We start from the raw sequence: 26,885 nt of genomic DNA on the forward strand, positions 1-26,885 counted from the left end.
AATCTTGAAAAATAATCTAGGCGAACCAAGATTAGAACCAACAGGCATAGTTTTCTTTCATGCCCAAGGGTCACAACTTTGCACAGCTCAGACAACTAGGTCAATTGTGCCCCCTAGACTAATGCTTAGTCTCTGAAAATATGTTATATTGACAGTAACAAATAAACCCATTTAAATTGAAAAGGAGCACCAGTGAGTTGGGATATTCAGAATTTGAGGTAAATCTGGACCTGCTTCATGTCGGGCTATAACATTAGCAGGGAGAGCTAGGCAGTAGGGAAAATAATGTGGTTCAAGGACTGTGAGACAGACTGTTGTGCCCCCAACACTCTTATTGTTTATCAACCATTCAAAACTGACTTGATCAAACAACACTGATAATTGTTAAAGAGTCAAAATATAAGATAATATCCTCTACAATAAATTCAATAAAGAGCAGATGCAAAGTTAAACATATCTATCAACTCATCAAACAAGGAAATAAACACATTTGCCCTTAAACAGAACAACACATAGATGTTATCTGGACGCTAGAGGGCAATCAGGGAATCAAGGAAGTATCCCACTGTCAGATGATGAGGATCTTCACTAGCAGTTAGTAGCAGGAAGATGATAACTAAAGGTGTCGTTACAAACACCTCAACCTGCTGGCGATCTGCAGTCTGGGAACTCACACCTTCACTGATACAAATAACACATTCTATAGAATAGGATAAAACACCACATCTGATTCCTTCAGCAATGACTATAAAACAATGCCACAAAAAATTATATTTTCAAACATCAAACACTAAATGGCCTTGTGCGCCCAGGTGCAAAATGTGCATTATGTTGGACTGACTGACTGAGTGAGTTGGTTTTACGCCGCTTTTAGCAATATTCAAGCAACATCACGGCGGGGAACACCAGAAATGGGCTTCACACATTGTACCCATGTTGGGATTTGAACCCGGGTCTTCGGCGTGACGAGCCAACGCTTTTACCACTAGGCTACCCCACCGCCCCTCATTATGTTGGAATGCGCATGTTAAATCTCCAAATCATCATCATCATCATTATCATCATCAGATCTAAGGACCATGGGGCACACATGCCATTGCATAAACTCTACCATTCTCTTACCCTCTGTTTAGATATATAAGTATCAGAAGCAACACTCATCCAATATACACCGCAAGACAGATAATGGTCTCAGGCAATACAACACTGTATTTGTATCATTTGAAGATCCATAGTAGTGATGTAACACTTCGGATACTCAGATGTGTACCCCAAGTGTATATTTTGACTTTGGTTAGGGTACATTTCTGTATAGGGAAACATATCTGGGGTACATATCTGTAGTACCTCTGCCGACAATGACCCCTTGAGCCTCAGTATGAGGCTTCCTATGTGCAATGCCTATAACACAACACATGAAATTCTTTCACTAATGAAAAGAAAATCCCAAGCATTAACATCAGATAGAAGTTTGTAAGCATGAGAGCCTATTATAGAAACATTTAAAACAATTAGAATCTTAAATACCTGTCTCAAGGATCCAAAGGATATTTTTCACCTTACACTTTATGTAAAGCTACATTTCACCCTCTCCAGCTGGAACCATCAGATCACAATACACCAAGGACAATGTCCATCCTCATCCCACACACTCTCCTCCTGTGTACCAGCCATTACACAGCTGGAGATGGTCAGTCAACTCAAGCCTCTCCTATCTCCCATCTCCAGGACACAGTTCTATCACACTGTCCATATGTCACTAGCATCTCTAATTTCCACTAAAACAACACCATTTCCCCTTCTTCATCCCTGCTACATCCATTGTCAGTGTCCAGATGCCCTTTGCTGTCAAGTTTAAGTGGTGAAACAAACATGTCTGTCTCCTGCAACAATCTTCAGTGACATTTGGCCCTGAGTAGATCCTTCCCCCAGCCCTACACTGCCCCTACCCTCACTCTCACTCCTTGACCCCCTCTCCCATGCCCCCACCTTCCCATTGTCTCAGTCTGCTGTTATCTAGATGAGGGAGGGTCACAGCTATCCACTTAGTGCAAACATGTGGGGTATCAAAGGTGAATCGCATCCACTATAGCATGGAAAGGTTAAATTCTACACAGCTTTCACAATAGCAGATACAGAATAGGAACACAGCCAGGAGAGAGTCAGATCCCGATATACAGCCCCATCTGATAGATCACCCAAAGTATAAACACCAGTGTGGATAAATCAACACAAAATTCCTCATGCAAGTTGCCATTCTAGCTGTCCAAATATGAAGTTTGAGTTTTCCTCTACTAAAGGTTATGTTCTATACAGCTTTGATAATAGCAAAGCAGATACAGAATTGTAAGTGAGTGAGAATGGCTTTACACCACTTTTAGCAAGGGACACCAGAAATGGGCTTGACACATTGTACCCATGTGGGGAATTGAACCATGGTTTTCGGCTTGACAAGTGAACACTTTAACCATTAAACCAGCAACCCCAATGCCCCGGTCTGTACAGGGGAAAGAACAACAGATCATGATATAAAGGTAAACAATTTGCCTCTCGGGATGATTATTTGAAAAGAAAAGTCACTTACACAAATAGAATCATAAATTATGTGTCTACATGCCTAATGTTGTTCACAAGCCAATAGGTTTTTCTCCACTAATGGGCTGACACAAGTATTATATACCTTAACACGTTTCAGATAATAGACGTTTTCATTTTCATAATTCTAAAAGTGTTGAATCAGGTGAGGAGAACAAGCCAGCTGTGACACAATGCTATTGTAAACACTTGTGAGATTATCATCCAGATTCCCTGCATTCCTGCACAAACGCTAGTGTAGAAACTGCTTCAGACAGTGTCAGGTCAACTTATCATTTTCCTTGTATTCCCTCCCTTGAATGCCCTCACTCGTATCACCTCTCTTGTATCACCTTTCTTGCATCAACTTATTCATGCCATCTCCTCGTATCACCTCCCTGATGCCACCTCCTCGTATCACCTTTCTGGCATCAACTTAATCATGCCACCTCCTCGTATCACCTCCCTGATGCCACCTCCTCGCATCACCTTTCTTGCATCAACTTAATCATGCCACCTCCTCGTATCACCTCCCTTGTATCACCTCCCTGATGCCACTTCCTCGTGTCACCTCAATTGTATCACCTCCTCGTATCACCTTTCTTGCATCAACTTAATCATGCCACTTCCTCGTATCACCTCCCTTGTATCAACTTCCTCATGCCACCTCCTCGTATCACCTCCCTGATGCCACCTCCTCGTGTCACCTCAATTGTGTATCACCTCCCTGATGCCACCTCCTAGTATCACCTTTCTTGCATCAACTTAATCATGCCAATTCCTCATATCACCTCCCTTGTATCAACTTCATCATGCCACCTCCTCTTGCATCAACTTAATCATGCCACCTCCTCGTATCACCTCCCTTGTATCACCTCCCTGATGCCACTTCCTCGTGTCACCTCAATTGTATCACCTCCTCGTATCACCTTTCTTGCATCAACTTAATCATGCCACTTCCTCGTATCACCTCCCTTGTATCAACTTCCTCATGCCACCTCCTCGTATCACCTCCCTGATGCCACCTCCTCGTGTCACCTCAATTGTGTATCACCTCCCTGATGCCACCTCCTAGTATCACCTTTCTTGCATCAACTTAATCATGCCAATTCCTCATATCACCTCCCTTGTATCAACTTCATCATGCCACCTCCTCGTATCACCTCCCTGATGCCACCACCTCGTGTCACCTCAATTGTGTATCACCTCCCTTGTATCACCTCCCTGATGCCACCTCCTCGTGTCACTTCAATTGTATCTCTTCCTTGTATCACCTCCCTGATGCCACCTTCTCGTGTCACCTCCTTGTATCACCTCCCTTGTATCACCTTCCTCATGACACCACCCTTTGTTTTAACTTCCTCTTGCCACCTCCTCGTATCATCTCCCTTATATGAAGTTCCTTATGCCATCTCCTCGTATCACCTCCTTCATCAAACCTAACACTATCACATTCCTTGCATCACCTACCTGGTATTACCACCCTTATAATCCTTCACCTTGCATCACCTCATGGTATCACCATCCTTCAATTGTTTTGGAGTATCAAATTCCTTGTCTCATCTTCTAGTATCACCTCCATCATATCACCTCTGCTGTATCACAAACCTTATATCACCTACGTATCACCTCTCTTGTAACATCTTGTATCACCTTAGATGTATCATCTTCTTATATCTCCTTCTTGTATCACCTTACTCATATCACCCTTATATCAATTCCCAGGATTTCAGATCAGTTTATATTCTACAATATTAGCTATCATCCAGCATGTCCTGAGAATATATTTTCAGACAATACTATGACAAGGAGGAATGTCCCATCAAAACCTCAGATCTCCTTCCTCGTATCATCTCCCTCGTATAACTTGCCTCGTATCACCTCCTTTGTACCACAGTATCTCCTCTCTTGTATCAACTCCTTCGTATCACCTCCCTTGTGTTAGCATGGTTAGGATGCACATGTACACTCCATCAGAACAACCAACTCCAAAACCTGAAACACTTACCCAGCATCAGTTGTCCTCCTTGAACTGTGACAGAAACAACTCAGGCCTCATACTATACTGTTCATGTTAGGATTCACCAGTTATGTTTCATGCCTCATAAACAACAGTACATACACATTATATCACCTAGTCTAACATAAAACACGTATAACATCACACCTGCCCTTCCTCCAAAGTTCACAGTACTGAAGGCTAAGCCCATGGATGTATTGTAATTCTATCCTTTCAAGAGGCAAGTCTAGATAAGCGGACAGTACATAATGACTCCAGTCTGTTAGAGGGATATTTATATTTTTTAGAAAAAATCAATTATTAATTATAACCTTAGAGACTTGTGCAAGTCTACATCACACCCTCAACATTCCTATGAGAATGGCTGTGATAATGGGGAAAAAATGTCTCTGTACAATGAGGGTATTTATTCATGGTGTAAATGACTGACTGACTACCGATGCATAGCAATATGCATTAGAAACCTTGTATTACTGATGAATGTTGTCTGATGTTATGGATAGAACATCTAATTTAATGCAACACTTGGACCTGCCAAATGACAAAGTACTATTGAAATGATGTTTTGTTAGGATCAGAATATGGATTCCAGACATACAATTATTTTTTGTGACAGGAGGAACTGAACCCTCCTAGTTTCACCGACACACTCCTTTCAGGATATCAAACATGTCTAGTGATCAAATACCTAAAGTATAAACAAATTTTCAAACATTTTGGGGAACAAAATGGTTTTTTTGCAAAAAGTCCAATATGTACTGTTTGTTAGGGCTGGCTATCAATATAGATCATAGAGATTGATAATCTTTGACTAAATATCAATTGATTAGCAATAAATATCAGAGGTACCTTTGAGTAAAATGCCAATAAAGAAATGAATATATTTTGCATCACTTGTGAGTGGTGACATGTTTTTGCATGGATTATTAACAAAACAGTGTCTTTAACATACTTTAGAAGCAGACCATGAATAAAGTCCTAAATTTGTATGTTGTGTGAGAAAATTTTAAAAATTTCTGTCACAAAAGTTAATGTACGATATTATCGATAACAGAATTTTCATATCTATAATTTGTAATAATATTTCCTATCAACAATTTTTCCAATTGTCGATAATTTTAGCCAGCCCAAATGTTTGGTCCCTATTTCCATTCAGTTTCCTATACAACAAATATCCAAAAGCAATGCAAACCCATTAACAATCCAGACATCTCTTCTACAAACCAGTCAAAACTCCCTCAAGTGTGTGGGCCCATGGCTGGCAAAAGGACTTCCTTCAGGATGAACTGAGACTGTAATCAATGTCTTTCAACAAATCAAACCATCCACTGAGCCAAGGAGGAAAATGACACACAGTAATAAGTGATGGTGTGATAGCCCCATTGTGCAGCAGCCCATCTAACACTGTGACTGTTGAGGGGCAGATCAACAGGTGCTTGTTCATGTGGATGGTCTTGGGCTGGTGGAAGGCAGGAATTTCCTGGTATTAGTCATGTGGTCATCTTCTGGGCTGATGGTCAGTGACAAAATGCCCACCAGGCACACACTAAGCTGTGATAAATGTGTGGTCGACTGAGGTACAAGTCCTTAGGTCAGTGATGAGTGACCAAGTGCTGTAGGGGCACCTGCTGGCATGGATGAGGATTTTCAGGGATTACTGTGCTCAGGTCAGCAGGACATCACAAGGCAGTGATGAGTGAGTGAGGGTTGGTTTTAATACTGCTTTTGAACTGTATTTAAGTTATTAAAAATTAAATTGGACGATGGGGAGTTTGTTTTGCAGATTTCAGGCATCAACTCTTTTGAAAAACCCACAAGGAATAAATTATTACCTACTCATCTGGAGCTAGATTTTCAAATCTCTTATAGTGTTAAGATGATTTGTAAGTGCCATACATTAACATTAATTTACGACTATTTTAGCTCTAAGAGAGTTTCGAAAATCTTGACCCTGAAGAGTACCTTTCTCCATTGTTATGGGCTCTTGTTGTAGACACGATGGGCTACACACTTGTAAAGTCATAGGCTGTCTATTATATGAAACAGAGTCATGGATCATGATTATTTTTGGTACTTTCTTATCAGTGAAAACTAAGCACACAATTTCATTAAAGTATCCCCAAGAATATTAATTCCAAACTCTTCTTTGTTTAATATAAATGACATATGGTTTATATACTCAGCAAAAAAAGTCAAGAAACACCCCAATTATCAATATTTTAGTATCTAATAATTCATTTTATGATCCATATAATACTTAAATATTGAATATTGGAAAGACCCTTAACTTGTTATGTTGTATATATGTTCGAGAGAGACAAACTGAACAAGTCAAACATGACAATTGGAACCTTTGGGAGGTACATTAGGTTAGGTTTTTCCATGGGATGATTGTCTGTTGATATGACTACAAATCAAAAACCACTCAGCATTAACCTACTGTAGATCAATCCCCTGCTCAGCTGGACCAAACATTGACAATCCTGAGTTATTGTTTCATGCTAAAACATGAATGTCCTTTCTGTCATCAATCATTTATAGGTGCACACCTGGTCAATTATCTGGAGTTAATTATTCATTGTTTGCCACGGAAATGCTCTCCTGCTTCATCAAGTGGAAATAGAGACAAATCCAAATGGATATACACACAATTCTGCCAAGGAACAAAACTACTGATGAACTACTGTGCAGATCAAAGGACAAGATAAATATCCTGAAACAATTAAGAGCACATTTACCAATTTTCGGTTTCTGAATTTTGTGGAAAGCAACTCCTTGTCAGAACATAAAGTAATTTTTGTAAAATAGTAATACCTTCCTCATTCAAATTCAGGTTATCATATACTACTCTAAATAAATAAATGATCTATCATGGTATGATAGGTAAACTATTATAAGAAATAAAGTGGTCCTAAACATCTTTTGAATAGTATAGGTCATCAGCTAACTGTGCTTGGTTACTAGGCATGGATGATTACATTTCACTAGAGTGAGTGAGTGAATTGGGTTTTATGCCACTTTTAGCAATATTCCAGCAATATCACAGCAGGAGACAGCAGACATTGGCTTCACACATTGTATCCATGTGGGGAAATCAAAACCCAGGCTTTGACGTTACAAGCGAATGTTTTGACCACTATGCTACCCCTCCACCTACGTTTGATAAGATCTAATAATGAGGGACATTGCTCCTTATATCAATAACTGGTATGTCTGGTCCAGACATGATCGCTTACTTAACTGTTGACATAGCATCAAAATTGCCTTATAAATGAGTGTGGCATAAAACAATAAACTGGGCATGTGAGCGGATGCAGGTCTCCATGTTAATATCACTTCTATCTTAATCTGCCCTGGATTATTCCAAGTGTTAAACAGAAACACCCAATATTTGCTGGAAATGACTGTCAGAGCACTTGTGCCCACAAGACCAGTGCACAGAGTTTTATGACACAGTTTATACTTGCTGAAATTGTTAAATGGTACTTAGGGTGAGTGAGTGAATTAGCTTCACGCTGTTTTTAGCATTATTTCAGCAAAATCACGCATACAGGACACCAGAAATGAACTTTCCACATTGTACTCATGTGGGGAATCAAACTCATGTCTTCGGTGTGACAAGCAAATGCTTTAACCACTAGCCTAATCCACTGACCCTTATGGATCTTAGGATTAATATCCTATATATGATACATATAACTGCTTGTTGTATTTCTACTGCTGTGTCTATCAATGTCCAGTATTTGTAACCTGGTGGGAAGTTTTTGCCAATACATTTTTAATTCTCTGTATCAGATTATAGGAAAAGGGTGTATTTAAGGTAGAATTACCAACATGGGATTTCGGGTTTCTAAAGTAAAGCTTTCATTTTTAAGGTTTGCATATTGTCATTTCAGAAACAAATGTCAGAAGACTGATTTAATATTTATTGGTCTTTCCTCATGTAACTGTGAGTTGTGTTTTAAGATGTTCGAGCAATATTCCTGCCTTATCATTGAAGAGTACCCCGAGCATGTGCTTCACTTCTTCTCTGTGACCATACTGAAAATCAAACCCTGCTCAATTTTTTTTGGTCAGACTTTACTTTTCATTTCAATAACAAAAAAATACTGCGTCTAGCAGACTAAATATATTTCTTCTTAATTTTCTATTGATTTCATGTCTAGTAAATAAAGTTCATCAGATCTGTAAATCACAAGTGTTGTCACCTGGCGAATTCAACATCCTGTTGGCGGACATCTGTTAACTGTCTGAAGCTAACACACTTCAACACAACGAAACTACATTAAATCATGTCTTTTCTGCAAACAAAATTTTGAAAACAATCTGTTAAGTACACAGACAACATTTAATCCTGTCCAGTAATTATGGCGGCAGCGTGAAGCATATGTGTCAAATCCTTGTGAAGTCTGGCCTGTGTTTGATAAAGTTACATAACTCCCGGAAGCCTGGTGTTTATCTGCCCCAAGCCATCCATCCATGTAGCTCCTCTCTTCACCTACAGCCTCCCCATCCATCCACAAACCTCCCCCAACATGTCCCCCTTCCCACTATCCCATCCTCCCAAACTCTTCCTGTACACATGCATCATGTTTACCTAAAGAAGAAAAGTTTGTCCTCAACTTCATCTGTTTTACAGAACATTTTTTTCAGTAGGTATCCATTTATTTCATTCAACCATCAAAAACTATAAGTATCCTTAAGTCTTTATAATACATATATGAATATTTGTTGCCTTTTCATTCACATTTTAATTGGATATAACATGATATATACCGGTACACCATGGGATAAACAAAGATATTCCTGTACATTATCAGTGTATGAAATAAGGCCCGCCCAACCACCTGAGACAGACTAGATTTCTGACGGATGGTCTAAATGAACAGCTACCCAGCCCGATGGTCTGGTAAAAATTTTAGATAACATGTTCCATACATCTGAGTAAATTCACCATATCTTAAAATCTATTTTTAAAACTGAGCGTTACATTTAGACTTGACAATTTCTGTTTGAACATTGAACTATCGTATTGCAAGCTCAAAGCACTGTGCTGACATATATTATCACTAAAACAGCGGAGTCTGATTTCTTTGAAAATGAATGTGAATAGACTGTTAGACAGTAAATACATACCTCAGGTTCATTGAATTATTCATTGTAACTAAAATTGAGTTATTTTCTTTGGATTGTCTGGTCTGGTTAAATCCATTTTGGGCAGGTTACTTAACATTTTGAAGTTACCAGCCCTGATGTCTGGCTGGGTTTTTGGCTTATTTCATACACTGACATTATATCATCATTAAGTATACAGGTACAGTGGTTACCTTTAGTTGTTGTGTCCAGGGGATACATCCCATCATCTGGTATCCATGGTAACACTCCAGGTATATGTATTCCTTTGAGTCAACAATCTGAAACACAACCAAATGAATAACCACATGAACAAAAAGTCATTGAAGGAAGTAACAAAAGGCACATTACATTCATCAGTAGGTGTGAAGTATCTCCCTAAGGCAAACTGCTGAAGGATGTCACTTGACTTTTGCCAAAGGGTACAACCACCTATATGAGGAGAAGAGATTGCTAAGTGAGTGAGTGAGTTTAAGTTTACGCTGCTTTTAGCAACATTACAGCAATATCACAGTGTGGGACATCACAAATGGGCTTCACTTATTGTACCCATGTGGGGAATCAAACCAGGGTCTTCTGGGTGACAAGTGAAAGCTTCAACCACTAGGCTACCCCACCGCCGCCTGTATGTTCAGGATATATATACCACTGGTGAACTTTGTTAAACATCTTCTGAAGCAGGAGTATGGGGATGCTGCAGACAAATACAGGTGAATCTGACATCTGAATCATGATTTCGGGTTTACAAAATAATGGAAAAAAGACAAGAAAAAAAGGATTGTAATTATTAATATGTTCTACTTAACTTCTTATCCAACCTTCCTTCATCTATATGCATGCCTACACATTCACAGAAGTTCTTGCACATTCTCAGACATTCCTGCATGATCAGGAATGTAAATGAGCCATTATTTAAGAAATACAGTTCGCTCTACCACCATGTATAGTGTAATAAAGCACACTTTCGCCCTGAACTATTATAGTTAAAGCACGAGGACGCTTATAATAGTTCAGGGCGAAAATGCGCTTTATTACACCATACATGGTGGTAGAGCGAACTGTATTTCTTTTCAAAGATGCCAAAATTAATACTTTCTAAGGATAATTACGAATAATCTAAGGCAGAAAACAAAAGACGGTGTTGGTGACCTAAATTAAGAATCCTCACACAGGGCTAACTAGTGCGCTGTTCTATTGATGTCTCTGCCCCCTAGGTTAAGAAGAACATTACCCGAAAAAACAAATGACAAATAGTTTGATGACGGTTTACGTTCGGATTAAATATCTTCTCTAAATTATTTTAATTACATCTGTGATTAACGTAAACCATATGGGGCAATATGAACGTCACATTTCTACTACCAACGTAAGTTTAGATCAGTACATCCAGATGAAGCTGAGTAGTCAAATGACATTCCATGATTGCATTATGGGAATGTAAACACTGCGAACGTTACCATGTCGCTGAAAACTTGGGAGTCGAATTGAGACATTATAAACGTCGGAAAACATGAACGTATTGTTTCCACCAGTGATGTTAGCTGCATGAAGCAACTGCAAACCAAGAAAGGGGATGCAATCGAATAGTTTACTGTAGGAGGCCGTACGAGGAGATGACAACTGACATGCATCGTGACGTCGCTTACATCGTGACGTAATGGAAAATTGTTCGATGAGGGGGCAGACTAGAATGGCATTACATTGTGACGTAATGCAAAAGTGCACATTATCGTCTGATAAAGTACTGTCGGCACCTTTGATCTTTCACCAAAGCATCTTAGAATCCCCTTTCAGGCACTGGCATGTCATAAAGAAGGATGCAGATCAAGTGACTCTTAGCTGAGTGGAATATATCATAACTATTTAGAGTAGTATAAGTAAATGTCTCAGGGTATGCTGTCAGTCTGTTAAGGGTTGATGTAACATTACTAGCTGAAATCAAAATTCGTAACAGTCCCCATAAACTACTGGTGTCCTCGTTGCACTGTTGACTTAATGTAGACTTGCCTATTAAAACAATACAATTACTGTACTTTCAAGGATTTATCATTCCAGTACAACCTTGAGCATGGTTATGTAAGTGGGGTACCTAAAGGCAGGATCAACAATTTGTTTACGTTTATGAAATTTGTAGCCCTAGACCTCAGTGTGAAGAGGAGAAAATTAAGATTTCAATTAAGTTAGAAGCAATATTACCCAACAGACATCAGAAAAACATTTTAAATACATTTCTGCGAGTATCACAGTTTTCGCTTCATGCAGATCACCTAGTGTATTTCTATTGCTACATTATTTACACTGCTTAAAAAGAGAACAGCAACTATAAACTTGTAATTATGGATATACATCCCCATCTTCAATGCTTAGAAGTCATTTTTAACTTAACTCTTTCAACACCAGTCAACCAGAGGCATTTACTGCCATGACACCGAGTTCCCAGAGACTCTAAGGTCACAGATGAAGCCTATGTTTATGAAGGAAATTATAAGCTTGTAAAACGTTATTACTACTACATCTCATACACCATTTAAAAGATCTAATCCCACTGTTGATAAATATGAAGTTTATTTTTATAATATAATTCAAATAATACAACTACAACTTAAATAAATTTATTTTTTAATGAAAATGCAAGTTTACATTTATAATGTCCAGATAAGCCACGAAAGAAGCAAAAACTATGGCGATTTTTTTCCATTTGTGACATGTCATAACATGCCCATGGTAACACGACACAACAACGGAAAATACCTCCGTTTTTGAAGCTTCGTATGAATAACATGCGAGGCAAATCGTTTGATGTCGGGTATCGTTCGAAAGCTCTGAACATCAACAATATCACTGTACCCTTGCCAAGAGTATTTTCACAGTTGTAAGAAGCGATTTTATTGGATAAAGATTGGTTTCTAATGATGCTTTTTCGCCACAGTCTGCTATATGGGTCGTGATTGGTCAAAACCCGACACGTGACCTAAGGCAGCCAATTATACTACGGCAATGGATACCGTCCTCGTAAACGAAAACTTTTAGATTTAGACGAAAGTTTTGGGTAAAATAATGCTATTCGGAACATATTAAGCAAGAAATCGCTACATATACGTAAATTATGGGACTTATTGGACGTATCGTGCTAGGTTATGACCTGTGACAAAAATGCTTCATGCATATATTTTCGCATTATACATCATGTCCGAGCGTGAAGATTGAGGCGACGAGAGCCGAGATGTCATATGTCAGTGACTTGACTTGCATTACATGATCGCACAAAAAGATGGAAATAGTAATTTTATATGTACGTTTGACAACTTTTATGAATGCTGTTGTTGATTTTATTCATTAGTTTATTCATGTATTTATTTATTTATTGATGTGACTACTGCCTGGCCGCTTAAGTGGCCTCCGGTGTCTGGGGACTCATAACGTTGTGGCCGCTTAAGCGGCCTGCGGTGTTGAATGGGTTAACTACAAAAATAATTGCCTCACGACAAATAATCAGAAATTATTCAAAGTTTGTTGTTCTGCTCCAGGTGAGTGAGTGAGTGAGTGAGTGAGTGAGTGAGTGAGTGAGTGAGTGAGTGAGTGAGTGAGTGAGTGAGTGAGTGAGTGAGTGAGTGAGTGAGTGAGTGGTGAGTGGTGGTGGTGAGTGAGTGAGCTGAGTGAGTGAGTGAGTGAGTGAGTGAGTGGTGTGTGTTTAGTACAATACTGCCCCATGTCAGCAATATTCCAGCTGTAAAATGGCATCATGTTTTGTATCCAGGTACACCACTTCCTACCATAATGTATCATGTGTCATTAATCCAGGCACTGATGACATCAAAGAGCAGGCTGAGTGAGTGAGTGAGTGTGAGTGAGTGAGTGAGTGAGTGAGTGAGTGAGTGAGTGAGTGAGTGAGTGAGTGAGTGAGTGAGTGAGTGAGTGAGTGAGTGAGTGAGTGAGTGAGTGAGTGAGTGAGTGAGTGAACAATTATGTTGTTTTGTACAGTATTCTAGATACATCACTGCATGTCAGCTTGATGCAGGTGGAACTCCCTAAGTGATGCAGCTCCGGTATATGTTCACCACTTTGGTAAAACCCACAAGCAGTGGTATGATGCTGGACTTGCACAACTCTCTAATGTAATAATTAATAGTTTATATGAAAATTTCCAAAAAATACATAAATGACAGACTGGCAGAAAAGTTTAAATAGTCTAAATGAATGTTTCTAAACAAAAATATAAATAACAGACTGGCATCCTTAGTCTGCTTATCTAGACGTGACTCTTCGAAGGATAGAATTACTATCCATCAAATGACTAAGCCTTCAGTACAGCCTGGAGCAAGGCTAGTGTGACAAACCAAGCAACATAATCAGGGCACTCCCAGTCATTAGATGTTATCAGTTTGACATGAACTGCAAGTATGACATTTTCCACATGCTATAACTGTTAATCTGTGGAGGTATACCTTCCATAATTGAGGCATCAATCAATTACGTCACCTGCTACATCCTGTTTCCAGTTACCTTGCTGTGTTATCAATATGAAGCTGAAAGGTTTCAGTGCAACGTGAGATGTACACCCATCATCACCAACACTCACGGGTATTATGACACACTGAAACCTCAACACTCACGGGTATTATGACACACTGAAACCTCAACACTCACGGGTGTTATGACACACTGAAACCAACACTCACGGGTATTATGACACACTGAAACCTCAACACTCACGGGTATTATGACACACTGAAACCTCAACACTCACAGGTATTATCATGATTATGTCACACTGAAACCTGTCCATTCAATATATTGACAAAATGAACAAAAATTCAAGTTCAGTAAACCGTCAACAAGCTGGTATCATATGATCGAGGCACTACCTCCTTCACCAGGGACCATTCATTACATTATCTGGAAAAGCTTAAAAAACAGAAGAGCATGTCTACATACGCTCTGTGTATATGTGAACTACAGGGACCATTCATTTCAATGAACAATGAATCAATTAACATAGGAAGATACCTTCGTATGCTCTGTACAATACATCAACTTCTATACTCATGGTCTTTACATAATCAGAGAGACACTGACTCCTACGCCAGAGACCATTCATTACATCACCTGGAAAAGCTTAAAAAACAGAAGATCACATCTACATATGCTCTGTGTAATATGTGAACTACCCCATATCTTCACATACCTCCTACACCAGGGACCATTCATTTCAATGAACAATGAATCAGTTAACATAGGAAGATACCTTCATATGCTCTGTACAATACATCAACTTCTATACTCATGGTCTTTACATGATCAGAGAGACACTGACTCCTACACAAGGGACCATTCATTTCAATGAACAATGAATCAGTTAACATAGGAAGATACCTTCACATGCTCTATACAATACATCAACTTCTATACTCATTGTCTTTACATGATCAGAGAGACACTGACTCCTACACAAGGGACCATTCATTTCAATGAACAATGAATCAGTTAACATAGGAAGATACCTTCATATGCTCTGTACAATACATCAACTTCTATACTCATGGTCTGTACATGATCAGAGAGACACTGCCTCCTACACAAGGGACCATTCATTACAACCCAATAACCACAAGAGCATACCTTGTCTGTATAATTCATCATCAGCCATCTCGTGGGGATCAGCATTACAATAGCTACTCAGCAGTCTATTACTTGTTACAAGAGGCCTGCTTTTCAATGGATGTGGCGGACAGGCTAAGTGACTTGCTTGATTCATCATGCCATGACAAGGTCAACGTTGTTGATAATATGAACTACAAGTTACACAATCTGCCATCACTTCCAAGGCTTACACAATACAATGAAGTCTACAAAATGTGCTACTTTTTTCAGGACGCAGAGTGACAAGTCAACTTGTAAAGGTTTTCAAAAGACATCAACAATCAGATTTCACCAAAAAAACAATAATACTACGGTCATCCCTTCAAACACACTTTCGCGATACCACAGTTTCAGTTAACCTGTGGGGTAATCTGTGGTTTACATAAAAATACAAAGTTCCCCAGCAATCACACATCTTCACGCCATCGGCAAATTGTCTATCAACAAATCTGCGGTTGTGCTCAGGTTAATCATGTTGTAAACTAGCAAAATTCAGTGCAGATCATAACAAAAAGTGTCCTCGTATTATTCACCGATCAACACTGAAGATGATTCCACTGACTAACCTTGACCTACCAGTACGTTGTGGCAATGACTCCATGAACCATCTCGACACTGTACATCCCACAGCATCAAGTCACTCAGTACCACCCACCTCCAGGTACAAGTCCATTCACACTATTCCTGCCTTCAGCACTAACAAGGGTCACCCTAACATAAGCTCACTTGGCCATTGCCTTCTAGAATGTGGGTCAAGTGAGTCCCCTATGGGTATTTAATTACATTCCATATGGAAGCAACAAAACACCTCTATGTGTAATGACCTGCATCACTGCACACACTTCCTGAGGGAGATACAGAGCTAATAGAAAACATAAGGCAACTCGCTGGAGGAGACAGTCCCACTAAGAGGAATAGTCATGTAAAAAAATTAAGCATCTTTCATTTCAAAGCCATGTGTGAATGAAAGGGCTGCAACGAATAGACTATGTGGTGAATATGATGCGTATCATGAATATTGGGTAGGGAATACGAATAATTATTCACGAATACAATATTGTAGTTAAGTGATTGATGTACAATATGGAACGCCCATGTTGACAGTTTTGATTTGTCACAGCAATAACCAGCGATCTCATGACACTCATATTTGGTATGTAATAGTTATAATTAAGAAATACACTTCGCTCTAGAACTATTATATCGTAGTATAGTGTAATAAAACACACTTTTGCCCTGAACTATTATAGTTAAAGCATACATGGTGGGACGCTTTCTAATTATAACTATTCCGAAAGTGCTTTAACGCTATAATAGTTCTGGGCTAAAGTGTGTTTTATTACACTATACATGGTGGTAGGGCTTAACTGTATTTCTTTCTAAGATGCCAAATTTAATACTTTCTAAAGATAATTACGATTAATTTAAGGCAGAAAACAAACGACGGTGTCGGTGACCTAAATTAAGAATCCTCGCACAGGGCTAACTGGTGCTTGTTCTATTGATGTGTCTGCCCCCTACGCTAAGACTAACGCTACCAGAAAAAACAAATGATAACAGTTTGATGACGGTTTACGCTCGATTAAATATCTTCCGTGAATTATTTTAATTACATCTGTCATTAACGTGAAACCATATGGGGCAATATGAACGCTGCATTTCTACTACCAGCGTAAGTTTAGATCAGTACATCCAGAGGAAGTTGAGTAGTCAAGTTTACATTCCACAATTGCATTGTGGGAATGTAAACATTACTTAACGCTACCGTCGCTGAAAACTTGTGAGTCGAAATGACACATTTTAACCGTCCGTGAAAACATAAACGTAATGTTTCCACCAGTGATGTTAGCTGCGCGCGGAAGCAACAGCAAACCAAGAAACTGGATGCAACGGTGTAGTTTACTGTAGGAGGCCGTACGAGGTGATGACAACTGACATGCATCGTGACGTCTCTTACATTGTGACGTAATGTAAAATGGTTCGATTACGAGGGGGCACACTAGAATGGCGCAATGACGGGATAACGTCATTCAATTGTTACGTCATCAAAAAACTATACCTTTATTGTCTGATAATGTATTTTTTTTCGATTGTTCTAACTGCTAGGCATCTTAGAATCGACAGTACCATGTGCAGTCTTGGCAAACTTACATGACTTGCACTACTGCAATGCTAGTACATGTTCCATTCTTGCATATCTTACTTTGGAAAGGACATAAGTAAAACATGCTCCCTTAAAAAAATCGTAAATATTCGTTAATATTTGGTTCTGGTGACCACGAATAACGAATTGAATTCATGAAGGGCTACGGTTCGATTCACCGAATAAGCGAGTGAATCGTTACAGCCTTAGTGAATGAACAACAGCCAGACAAGATATACCATTAATAATTCTGTTAGGCATTATTAGCTGAATAGCGTCATTCACTCCTACAGAAACACAGTTATACAATGAGTCCGATTTCAAGTACTGGTAATTGATTATGTACTGCTGAAGGCATACAAACATAAATGATTTTGACATCCACTCTCAAATGATTAATCAAAGTGACTTCTGAACCTTTTCAAGTTCCGAGTTCAGGATTTGATGTACCCAAAGTTATGCTTAAGATAGGAGTTAGAGACATATATCACAATTTTACCCCAAGAAGATTATGGAGGATGAATAGTTCCTACTGGGAACTCAGGGGGTATGAGGATCAGTTGGTCACAATGTCTGATTTGGTATATTGGGTGTGATTATATATCACTAACTAATGAAGATTGGTTGGTCACAATGTCTAATGTGGTAGATTGGGTGTGATTATATATCACCAACTAATGAGAATCAGTTGGTCACAATGTATTATCTGGTATATTGGATGTGCTCATCCCTAAATAACGAGGATTGGAAGGTCACAATGTCTGGTCTGGTAGATTGGGTGTGATAATCACTAACTAATGAGAATCAGTTGGTCACAATGTCTTATCTGGTGTATTGGATGTGCCAATCCCTAAATAACGAGGATTGGAAGGTCAATCTGGTCTGGTAGATTGGGTGTCATTATCTCCCAACTAAAGAGGATTGGATGGTCACATGTGATCATGGCCAAAATGTTTGAATCCTTGTATATGGTTTACAATCAATGGTCTTCTAGGCCAAGTTTTCATTATTTACAGGTCACCATGAAATGAGTGGACATCACCTGCTGATGCATAAAATGGCACCTGGTGTCATTACTGATTTTCAGTGATCCATTCATATAATTTTTAGAAAGACTTAACTTACTATACAAACATAATGTGTCATAATAATCACTCAGTTACTGTCAAAGCCTGCTGAACTACTTGCTCTTACTTTACATCACAGCTCAGCTCTCCATATTGTGAATTATTATTGCAATACGGAATTTCTGCCAATACTCTTCCCTACGGAATTTCTGCCAATACTCTTCCCTAGTGGATGCTCATAACAATGAACCCTTACCTCAGACATCTAACATTTCTCCTCTAACGTATCTCGTCACACTTTTCCTCAAGCATCTAACAGTCCCTAACACTCTGAGATGGACAAAACTCTGGGAACTCCACCTCTGTGATGAGACAGTGAAGGTTAAATCCAAACTCACAGGAACTTTCCCTCAAGCAGGTAACAGTTGCTTACCAAGACTCCACTAGTGTGAGCCAATGACATCCAAATGAAACAAAAGTTGAATCTGGTCTTCCTCCAGTGAATCTAAGGCAACATACACCTCATAGTAAACCCTCTCTCATATCATAGTCATTACTTCACTCTTATGTTCAATCATGTAACATTCCCATACACTCTGAGACTGACAAGACTCCACCAATGTGCCACTTAACAATATGATGGTTGAATGTAGTCCTCCTCCAGTGAGGCTAAGGCAATATACACCTCACAGTAAACCCTCTCTCTTCTTTTCCAGCAGGTAACATTCCGCCACAGTCTGAGACTGACAAGACTGTTTCAGTGTGATTCAATCAGTGAGACAATGACCATCCTGACTGACACTAGGGATCCCAGGGGGTCAGGTTACCCCTGCATGTGACTTTCCTTATCTTAAGCTGATATCCCTGAGGTTGAGCTGAACCCTGAAGTCTTCAATTTATACTTGGATACTTCAGAGTAAATTTAGTTATGGTAATGATGGTGATGAAAGAGATCTGCCTTGGCATACACCTGTCTCATTTTACGTCAGTGTCCTTAAACAACACAATTGTTTGGTTGTGAAAGGACAAAAATGTTTAATTACCAACATGAAACTGAATAATTGGGATCCGATGTCACTGCCACATACATAACTGATATTTAAGACCACTGATGTGTTCATCTACAGGGTATCTGTTGAAGTGGAAACAAACAAAAGGTGGATGAAAAAGAATTAATGCTACATACTAGTTCACAGGTACACTGACAAATGTAATATTACAATCGATCCTGATGCATGGACATGCATAAAAGTACTTTGTATTACTGTCCTGATTTCTGGACACAAAGATTTAAACTGAAGTCCTGATTCTGGTGTACAACATTGGTCCTCAGATTACGAAGTATTGATAAATTTGTGAAAACTGACACAAAATAATTCAAAGGATCTGCCTACTACATATTAACATAACATTAATTGTTTTGTCAATCTTATTTGTTTAACTTTTATTTGTATTGGTATATCAGTGAATTGTGATGCTTTGATTTGAAAATTTAATCCTAAAATCTTCATTGTCTATCTTTTACTTGTACTGATATATCAGTGAATTGTGATACTTTGAGTTGAAAATTTAATCCTAAAATGTTCAGTCAAAGACACTCCTTCTCACTGGTAACTAAATATGAGTGTCCGCAAGTATTACTAGGCCTTACTTGGATCGGGTGGTCAGGCTCGCTGACTTGGTTGACCCATGACATCAGGTCCTAATTGCGAAATCGATGCTAATGATGTTGACTGGATTGTCTGGTCCAGACTCCATTGTTTACAAACCCCTGTCATATAGCTGGAATATTGCTCAGCATGGCATTAAACAACAAACCAACCAAATGCACCTAAGGGATGTAACTCTGAAAGCTGCAGCTAAGGGAGGTAACAAGCTGCAGCCCGTGAGTCATGTGTGCCTCATCGTAACTGTGGGCAGGCCAATATTTAGTTTCAGAGTCACGTCTATCTGTATGTGTGTGTATCCTATTACCCATAGTAATCACTGTATCCTCAGACACATTATTCACGCAGCTAAGACATCACTACGCCAAGGTATCTCATGACAATGAAAGCTTGCCTCTCAGATTACACTGTTGTCTGCATACCTCCATAATGGACTCAAAGTCTAAATGTAGACATCACAAAGTCCATGAGATGCAATTACAGCCATACACTGGCAATCTTCTTGGCTTCTGCCCTTGGAATAACACCATTTGTCAAACAATCCTCTTGGGTGCTGCCCTTGCAGTAATTTCATTGGTTAAACAATCAAATTGGATGCCTTTAAAGTAATTCTGTTTGTTAAAATGACTCAGTGCAGAGAATGAGGGTTGGCTTTAAACAAAATATCAGTCATTTCAGTATATGACTCAATAATTTCCACACATGACCAGTGGCCCATCAGACCATGGCTAGCAAAATTTCCTTAGCAGAATTGAAATGTAAGTTTAACAGTGTTTTTATCAATACAAGAATAAACAAATTAAATTCAAATTAATATCTGTTACAAATTGTGGAAAGGGTATAAGTTCAGAATTAACTCCCTTGAGGACTTGCAGTTTAGTTTACTTTATCATTGCCTACACAGACTGATATTTCTGAACAAATAAGCTGTTGTTATGTAAACAAGTGAAATTTGAAACTGGCTAATGATTTTAGTCAATATGCAATAACCTGTTTCACACACTGAAACAGGAATATCTTCACAACAAGACAAGCAGAACTAAACATCATATCGCCATTATGATTTTCGACACACGTCACTGATGTTTCCCCAATCAATGATCGGTGTTCTGACAGCTTGCTCTGCTACATTATCTTGGCCACAATATCCATAACCAATCAATCTTTGGCCAGCAACAAAGAATCTATTTTACGTGCAGACTGTCAATATATCGACAGATACATTTGTTCCTGTCCGGAAGCTGGCACTGACTAACATAATATGTCCTTCATGTTCTGCTGACTGGCCAATTACAGTCAGTTTCAGGACCATCGTGAGTTATCACGTACAGAAGGAAACAAATAACTACATAGGTTGCTTGCTTTGTTGTTTAATGCCGCACTCAGCATTGTTCCAGCTATATGGCAGCACTCTGTTGATAATCGAATCTGGCCCAAACAATCCAGTGATCAACAGCATGAGCATCAATCTATGCAATTGGGATGCACAATGACATGTGACCACCAATTCCTGTTAGTCACCTCTTAAGACAAGCGTGGGTTACTGAAGACTAATTCACAGGTTCAGCCATACAGGAAACAGTGTTCAATGGGAAAACTTTGAATAACCGTAGATAGCTTGGTTAGTGAACACACATGCTAGGTTTCTACTCCAGAATATTAATATTTAACAAGAGCTTTTGCAGTTTTTTTGATAAATAAAAAATCCCATACCTTGAAATCAAAATATAATTAAGAAAAGTCAGTAAGAAAGTACTAAAATACTAGTAACTAAAAAGAAAATCCACTGTAACCATTTAGTTTCTAAGATTGTTTTGGTCACAAGTTTCTGAATATGTGAAACATGTTACTGCTACAATTTGTTAGGATAAAGGTAGCACACAATACCCTTGCTTGTGGGTAAATCAGAAATGCCTCACTTAGGGATTTCCTCCCTGACAGGCTGTAATATAACTGGAATACTGATCAAAGGGTATAAAACCCAACTCACTTACTCGTTCATAGTACAGATCCAAATGGTCAAGTCTTATTCTAATCCCGTATCATTGATATGTCTCCCACACAAGCTACACATACAGGGATTAATCTAAAGATGGTTGATCAATACCAGTCTGCACGCTGGAATACCTGGCTGTGCACTGTAGTGTGCAGATACCTAAATGGATCGTTCAAAAGTTCCACCAGTCTCAAGTTCAATGAAATGCTTAGTGAATATCCCAAGTCTCCTGAACAAACACGGTCCAAGCAAGGTTTCTTCTGTGAATCTGTGTTGACCAGAATCAACGGTAGGATCTCCCACTGAACCTACCTATGACATCTGCTGTAACAAAAACCATGTGACACTCGCACCATGTGATGTCCTGGTGGGGAATCAATACGTAATAATGGAGCAATGATTGCCTCTCCTACCTGTCACTGTTGATATGGAATATATCAACTGTCAAGCAGACTAACCATTGGTGTGTCTTGTCCCAGTGTTATGTGTGTGTATTTGTTGTTAAATGCCGCACTCAGCAATATTCCAGCTATATGGCGTGGTTTGTAAATAATCTAATCTGGACCAGACGATCCAGTGATCAACAGCATGAGCATTAATCCACACAATTGGGATACGATGACATGTGTCTACCAAGTCACGAGCCTCTTACAACACGCATGGGTTGTTGAAGATGAAGTCTATCCAAAATCTTCACGGGTCTGCTGTGTCATGGAAGACAGTCTTGAAACTGAAAATCTGTAGCTTAAGGCTTAAGTCAGTAGTCCAAAGTCTCAGTGGTCAAACTCTGTTCAGCCTCAGGAGGTCAGGTAACAATAGTCCACATAAACTACTGGGCAAACGAAAGCTAACACTTTTAAAGTAATTGTATAAACAATGCTGGTACAGGCTGTGAACCCAAGCCGAAAACATTCCCCAAAACACAACATGATCCCAATAACAAATGCAGCTGTCTGAAAACTTCATACGAATCGTGCATTTTTCAGAATGTGATTGTTGTACATTGGTCCAAATGCATGTGCATGATTGTGTCATAAATACCAATGTTGGACAAAGCAAGCATGCAGAAACCAAACATAACAACCACTATTATGCCAAGACTTATGCAAGAGGAATAAGTCCAAAGTCAAGAATGGACAAGCCAAACGGTTGGGAGCAGAATATGGTGAAACATAACTAAAACGTTATCGAGAATCATGACCAATCCATTTGGTTGTTTTTTTACGAGTAGAATATTTTCAGTTACCAGGGACAAATTCTCCAACATTGATTGAAATAACAAGATTATAGCAAGCTAACTGTACTTATCACACAGATAAATTTCTGCAGTCAAGTTTAGAGCCTTCAGTCAGTAATATTTATTTTTTCTGTTTCATAAGTTTCTGTAAATAACACTTCAATTAATTGGTAGCAGCTGTCACGTCCAACCTATGATCACGATAATGTGAAATATCTATATGTAAATGCATATTGTCAGTCTGTCCTCAGGGAAACACAAGGACATCTGGTTCTGTTTTCATGGCATTACTATAAATCATCATTGGCCAATTCCAAAGTTGTGTCTTTAGATATGGTGATATATAACACTATGAGAATAAGGTGATTGCAATACACAGTACAGTTTTCAGTTATCCTACACAGTTTTTCGTGGACATTTTACATTTCTCATTATTTAAGAAAGTGAGTTTTATCATTTATGACTATTTATTTTAGTGGTTTAATGCTAAACAGTATGCCCTATCAACACCTTCATTTGAATGATTGAACACGTATGTCAACAGTCCAGTACTTGTGACCATAACATTATGAACAGACTTTAAGCAAATACACCAAAGGATCTTTAAATGCTAAGTTTAATGTCCATTATGGTAACATGGTTGACAATTTGTCCAGACTGCAGACTTTGTTTTGTACTAATCGTTCAACACAACATACAGTGGCTGACAATATTTGTTGTAATTAAATTTAATTAATAAACACACAGTATTCTTTTTTGACAAACTCAAACCAAAAACATTTTCTACAGACGAGGCCAATAAAAATTTTCGAAAAACTATTTAAAACAGGTTATATATCCATAACAGTCATGCTTTATTCAGATGCTACATTTTTTTAATACAATATTGCTACAACTTTTATTGTATGAATCGTTTTAGAAAAAATTAACCATCACATACTAAATCAGCCCTAACACCTCTTTTCACCTTTGATATTCAGTTGCCCAATGTCATACTGACAACAAAGCTTTGTCAACAAGAAACTACTCAACCTTCACTGAAAGGCAATAAACAAATAAAAGGGGTTCATCCTTGTACAAAGGCTTGCAGGCTATCATAGTTATATTTTCATTGTTTAAACTGATCATTTAAGTAATACCTAAAGAATCATTCAACCATCATATAAAAGGATGTGCGAACTAATTACATAATGGTAACATCTCTCAATATTGCTACACAGATACAAAGATACTCTCTCAAGAAGGTGTGACCCCCCCAAAAAAAATTCATCTCTCATATTGCTATCGGGATACATGGATGCTCCATCATACCTTATTTACCTGAACCAGAATAAATACCATTAAATGCCTTCACACTGACATTTTTTGTATGCAACAAATATACTTACAGCTGATCTATCCCGATATGACAAAGCATCCTTCCTTTTGCAACAGTGTCGTGTACTCAAACTAACAGAAATCAAAGCCACAAAGATATCATCTAGACAAGTACAAATACCATCAACCTTTCAGTGCCGTACGTCCATCCAAGCATATCATCACAAAGTGCACAAGACTTGTGCCCTATTGTTACCAGTGAAAGACAAAATTGATCATTAAGCTGGATTTGTGATGGTGCTTCTGTGTGTGGAGTTCACTCGGTGTGCCATCGTCATGCTTATCTCAGATTTACTCAGTCACGGCTGAGGCAGCAGTTTCAACATGCACTTAATCTGTACGTGCACTTGATGCCAGGTGAAATGGAGTTTAATGAAGCATTCCAGATTGTTGGCCTTATTTAGCGACGTGTGTGTGATGCTGAGAACTGGTGAGGATTACAACAAGAACCAAATTCTTTAAACTGTTTTTGTTATAACAAAGCTAGTGATCGAATACCGACCTTCCATTCTTTAAAAGATCAACCCTTGCATTTACATTACCCAAGATTAACCTTGCAACATTTGCTGTGCAGAGCTGGGTCCAGTTTCACTAAACAATCATAACACTATGATATGTCGTAACTCCTATAGCTTAACATAGACAGGAGTCGTAGCACTACGATCGCTTTATGAAACGGGACCCTAATCTCTGCTACCAATCATTGGGACCTTATTGCAGGTTGTTGTTTATTATTAAGATCACCTTCATTAGCAAAGCTGGCCTAGATAATATAGTTTAACACTGAATCCAACTAAAAAAGTCTAGAGTACTTTGGCAAGTCCAGATTGCATCAGCTTAGAAATCAAATGTTGTTCCTGAAACCACTTAGCTTTTACTTTAGATCCAGTAGATGCATATTTTCAAACAAGATAAATCTTTTCTTGCACTACACATTTGTCTAGCTATATGGCAATAATGCCATTTAAACTGAAGCAATTTTATCAGACCTGTGCACCTATTGTGCCTTGAGTGATGATGAACCATGAACAATGTAACATTAGGCCAGACATATGTTGAGTAAACTAACGCTTAATCTCTGAAAATATATAATTTAGATAGAAGCCAATAATTCCTTTTAAACTGCAAAAAAGCCCCAGCAGGATGGGAGATTCAGAACCTGAACCTGATGAAATTTCAATTTTCTTCATTTAGGACAGACTATGATGGACTACCTGGAGTTTTCTGATTTGCCTCTATTCTGGTAAGGCCTGTTGCAAGTATTGCAACTGACCTTACAGTCTGGTTCTGTCAGCCAAGTAACAGATGTAACAGAACCATCAGTACTTAGGAAGGAAATCTGTCAGCCTGGGATCTGGATAGGCTCCATTACCAGGGCTAAAGCCTTCAAGAATGATGTCATGCCATGACCCAAGTCTTGAGTAGTTTAAAAACAGGTCCTGGAACTATGATAGCCTATCTGTCATTGCACTCTGTACAAGCAGAAGGTGAATTGGGTTTAACATCTCACTTCATGCTATCGCTATGTACTACACCTATGTGTGTGTGGCTGATTCTACCAGTTCAAAAACCTTAGAGTGAGTGAGTGAGTTTAGTTCTAAGCCGCTTTCAGCAATGTTCTAGCAATATCACAGCAAAGGACACCAGAAATGGGCTTCACACGTTGTACCCATGTGGGGAATAGAATCCGGGCCTTTGGTATGACGAGCGAAAGCTTTAACCACTGAGCTACCTTGAGACACCACCCTGAACCCTGAAAAGATGCGAGTTGGTCTTCAGCTTGTTGCTTCTTGCTTGTTGCAATGGCGAAGAAAAGGGATCATTTGGTCAGACTCACTGACTTGATTCACACATCGCAAAATTGCATATATCAATGCTCATGTGGTTGATCACTTGACTGTGTTGTCCGCATTCAATTATTTACAGACCGCCGCCATACAGCTGGAATATTGCTCTCTTGGCAGCAGCCCTTCAGCTGGACCATGGATTGGTCTTTACTGATAGAAACATACATAACGACATTACTTCAAT

The 26,885-nt window shown here is 38.8% G+C and overlaps 1 protein-coding gene across 1 annotated transcript in view; it reads right to left on the reverse strand.

The window, feature by feature from the left end:
- Positions 1-26,885, reverse strand: part of LOC124256152 — a 69,386-nt gene that overhangs the window by 20,830 nt on the left and 21,671 nt on the right. Inside the window, exon 2 of the mRNA XM_046690109.1 lies at positions 9,922-10,008. The gene's annotated coding sequence lies outside the window, so the exon portion shown is untranslated. The remainder of the gene's footprint in view (positions 1-9,921; positions 10,009-26,885) is intronic.

Source organism: Haliotis rubra, unplaced genomic scaffold (assembly GCF_003918875.1).
Source record: "Haliotis rubra isolate DU_JTF1 unplaced genomic scaffold, ASM391887v1 Scf62, whole genome shotgun sequence".
Taxonomy (NCBI): domain Eukaryota; kingdom Metazoa; phylum Mollusca; class Gastropoda; order Lepetellida; family Haliotidae; genus Haliotis; species Haliotis rubra.